At 36.0% G+C, this 4,298-nt stretch overlaps 1 long non-coding RNA gene across 1 annotated transcript in view; it reads right to left on the bottom strand.

Annotated features, from left to right (window-relative positions):
• Positions 1 to 2,058: 2,058 nt before the first annotated feature.
• Positions 2,059 to 4,298, bottom strand: part of LOC109476425 — a 75,707-nt gene continuing 73,467 nt past the window's right edge. Inside the window, exon 3 of the long non-coding RNA XR_002140614.1 lies at positions 2,059 to 2,151. This is a non-coding gene — a long non-coding RNA (uncharacterized LOC109476425). The remainder of the gene's footprint in view (positions 2,152 to 4,298) is intronic.

The following is a 4,298-nucleotide window of genomic DNA, read 5'->3' on the forward strand; positions in this document are numbered from 1 at the left end:
GTCTAGCTTAGACGCCTGTATTCAAAATTCTTCTCATCTTCTACCGCTTTACGTCTTGACGGAATGCGTGCATGTTTGTCTGTGAAATAGACGGAAAGCATTGTTCTTTTCTGACCTTCAAGAAGAGATGGGGTAGAAGCAACATGGTGATAATGAGGAAATCTTAGTGTCCTATTTATTTTCGTTTATTGAATAAAAAAGAATATGCCACTTACTTTTTTCTCAATTCCATTTTTAATACTTTTCCTCTTTATTAATGTGACCAGGTCTCCAGATAAGCACAAAATTAATTACAGATATTACATTTCCACAAAATGTTTTAACCCTTTTGAGAAAGTGATATATTATTTAACAGCAGAGAATAGTTTTCTTAGATATTTTTTAAATTAGAAATTACTGATCAGAAATGATATTAATCATTAACACGGGATATTTCTGTCATAAACAGTTTTTATCTGTTGTTCCTACTGCTGTTGGAGCATCTATAATCTACAAAAATAAATGGAATAAAACCCAGTTGTATTGTTCCAAGAAAAATTGGAAAGTTCCACTAAGTCTGTTCAACACTTTTTTTTTACACAGGAGATTTGTAGTGATTGATGTCAGCTGTAGCAACGTCTGTGTGTCCTCTACTAAAACCTTTAATGTATTTTAATAACTTAAAAAACTCATGAAAATCATTGACTGTCTAATCACCAGAAACAAAAGTATAAACAGAGATTATCATAACAGATTTTACGTCTACCATTTCTAACATTCTAATCAATCTGGTTTGGTTAGCACCTTATTGTGTTATAGTTTATGTATAAATAAAATCAGCTGATTAGTTTCCTTCTAAAATAACTTTATTGGTTTTACCTTAATGAAATAAAGAATAGAGCTTGAGATCCGACATAAATCGGCTCGACATTAATTCATTCAGACTTCTCGGTACCATGCCTCCCTACATATCAATGACAACCTTTTATTGACGATTTTGCGCTTTCCTACAATTTAATCTAAAGAAAGGTGAAAAACTCACCTTGAAAATGGCCTAGGGTATGTCAAAGATTTTGACAGCACAAAAAACGGAAAACAGCCTGTAACTATTTTGCAAACAATGATACCATTTTTGTCCAACCATAAAAGAACACGCCCGTTCTTCTGCTTAAAAAGTTCTATCTAACTATTTTTGCAAACTACGTGGTTACAACGCTGCCCATGCATAGCCTGTCCATAAACTGTAACGGTTCTATACATGATAATGATACGTGGTTATTGTCTAATAACATAACACAACATAACATAACATAACAGTAACAGGTTTAAAACAAACGCAATATTCTACGTGAGAGTCCCCACAGGTTAAATCTGGGTCACACGTGTCTGAATAAGACCGCCATTGTGGTGATTCATCAATGCACATTGACAGCTGGCGAATGGGTCCGTCAGCTACAGAGGGCTTTACTGCATTACGGACTGCAAAAGACGGTTTATTATATTAAGATTATGGAATATCCTGGGTCTTCATAGTGAGACACCTTAAGCCTCAGTTACACACGAAGGTGGTCTCCCCACTCACCACCCCCATTATCGTAAGCAGCGGGGCGCAACAAATATGGCTGGGTTGGCTGGTACCTCTGCTAGCAGGCCAAATGTTTCAAACATTCCGCGGTCGGTGGGAGGTTTGACCATGGTTGGCAGGTCAGTTGTCGGCTGTAAGTTGACAGAACAACAGCCAGCCATTCGGGACTGTCGGCAGTGTTTGGAGTGTGTTCGGGGATCACATGTGACTCAAATTTAACTTCAAAATAATGTATAGTACACTGCGACTTGGACTAACGAATTATGTGAATAAAGTTATGCATTTCTAGTGTACAATGAACAATCGTTACTCCCTTTTTTGATTACAACATTGCCACTATGTTTCTGTGTGAATATATAATTGATAGTAAAAATATACAACTCACATTCCTTTTTCTAGTGAGCCAATATATGAAAAAAAAACTGTATGGACGGTAGCTTTGAGCCAATATATGGCAAACAAAAACATTGTTTATGGACAGTAGCTGGTTGCACCAAATCTACAAAGGTATTCATTACATGGTCCAGATAAAACGTTGCCCTGATGGGAAGACGATATCCATCCAGCCGCATGTTGACTCTTGACACCTGTAGGCATAAGGAAATAGTGGAAAAAAATCAGTAAAAGGTTCTGTTCTGTTACCACATAACTATTGCCTATTAAACATTTTACAATGTTCCATACATCTCAGCTTTTTTAATAGCTCTGCAAAAGACATAATCTTTGTTACAAGTTTAATTTTATGGTAGTAAAAATATCAAATAATCTGGAGGCTTCTTTCATATTTAGGTGCACCGAATATGTGTCACAAGAGTAACTGAGTATGTCTGAGTAACTGTTTTTGGCGTATGTTATGCCCAACCTTCACCGACGTATTTTACGTTTTAGCGTACTCCATAGTGTCAGGAATATACCGTATATTAATGACTATTTATCTTTTTTTATACATGCAGTTTTGTCCGGATGTATTTACTTCATCAAACGTAGTTCGAATCTATTTGCTAATATTTTGCTTACAAGCCCATAGTCAGCATTTTAGAATGTGATAGGACGGCAGTTTTCAAGTTTTCTAAATCGATGTCCTTTTTATGGATAAAATGGATCACGGCTCGCTGCTGTGAAATTGGTAATTCGTCTTTTCTAATGATAACGGATAACAGGGGTCTTTTTCTAGGTACTGCCAGAAATTAACATACAATTCTGTTGTTAAACCATCGCTTACTGAGGATTTTTCAGATGTTGTAGAGCAATATTGATTTCCTCTTTGAAAATTTCCTCTTCCCACCTATTTTTTGTGTGTCAGACAATTTTGGCAAGGTTCTTCATTGTAAAAAATGGAATGCACCTTATTTTGATCACGATCAGACGATACGAAAACATTTTGATACAAATGTAGTATTCAGCTCTAAACAGACTTTTCATTTGTAAAATTGTATCGTATTTTTTATATTGTTAACCTAATTTTTTTCGGGTTGGGGGTGCTGTCTGTGAATCTGGTTTATGATTTTTATGTTTTTTGCCCTTTCCCATTTTCGATGACAAGTTTTGTAAGTACAGGGCTCTTTTCAATTTTTCTTAAATAGAATGTCTAAATATGGGATCATTCCAACCATTATCGATCTATCTTAAAAGGAGATAAAAATGTAAGTTTGAGTTCCGTTCATCACATTTCCGCTCGTATTCGTCTTATCTTCTACTGCTTTTTTTTCGTCTTAACGGAATACTAGTACTACTCTAGCGACGTACACCCTAGTGACGTCTGTAAACATACACAGAAAACACTGATCTTTTCTGACCTTGCGGACATGACAAGAAACAACACAGTGTTCATGAAGAAAATCTTAGTCTCCTTTTTACTGTCTATTGAAGAAAAACAAAAATATGCCGCTTACTTTCTTAATGCCATTTTTGAAATATTTCCCCGTTATTAATGTAACTAAATTTCCAGCTATGCACGGAAAGTACAGATTCAATGTATTGCCTTTCCATAAAATGGTTTACACTTTTTTATATATTCAGAAGTATGATATATTATTTTACAGTAGAGAATAGTTTTCTGATATATTCTTTAATTCTATATCTATAGATTAATATATATTTGAACCAAATAGGGGTAACGGAGAGACACACACATATACCTTCCCTGAAAAGTGTAGTTTGTTACAATGTATTTTTAGAACGATAATGTACACTGTAGGGAGATAAGCCTGAATCATGCCGGCGGACCCTGCTTTACTGTTGTTACATTTTGAATGATGTATAATGCCGAGGATAAGAAACAGAACCGTTTTTAGAAGCCTATTTCGCCTACTGGGACGACATCGTGGTCGTGTGGTATTTAGACTGACATGTTATCGACAATGTACGAAGCCACTCCTCCGCATTTACCGTGTTGACTGTCCTTTTGAAAAGTGTATGACCATTAATCAATAAACGTCGGTCCGTGCTGATATCCATGTATAAGTAATGCAAGCTAGCTGTAAAGAACGTCAATTTAGGGTAATGGTGACCATCTAGCTAGCTTTTTGCTGACAAGCGAAGAAAACTTGGGCACGAGTAAGCTACATGTAGGAATATCCCTGGTATCCTGTTGTACTGTCTTAGCATGTCCGGCCTATAGTGACGTGACCTACCCTATTCCTAGTAATAGCGTTACCGGTTAGTAGTAAACACACCTGTATCTGCAACTACATGCTTCTGTTTTCTGACAAAACAAATCATACGGTTCTTAGTG

This window comes from Branchiostoma belcheri, unplaced genomic scaffold (genome assembly GCF_001625305.1).
Source record: "Branchiostoma belcheri isolate BF01 breed outbred unplaced genomic scaffold, Haploidv18h27 scaffold374, whole genome shotgun sequence".
Classification (NCBI taxonomy): domain Eukaryota; kingdom Metazoa; phylum Chordata; class Leptocardii; order Amphioxiformes; family Branchiostomatidae; genus Branchiostoma; species Branchiostoma belcheri.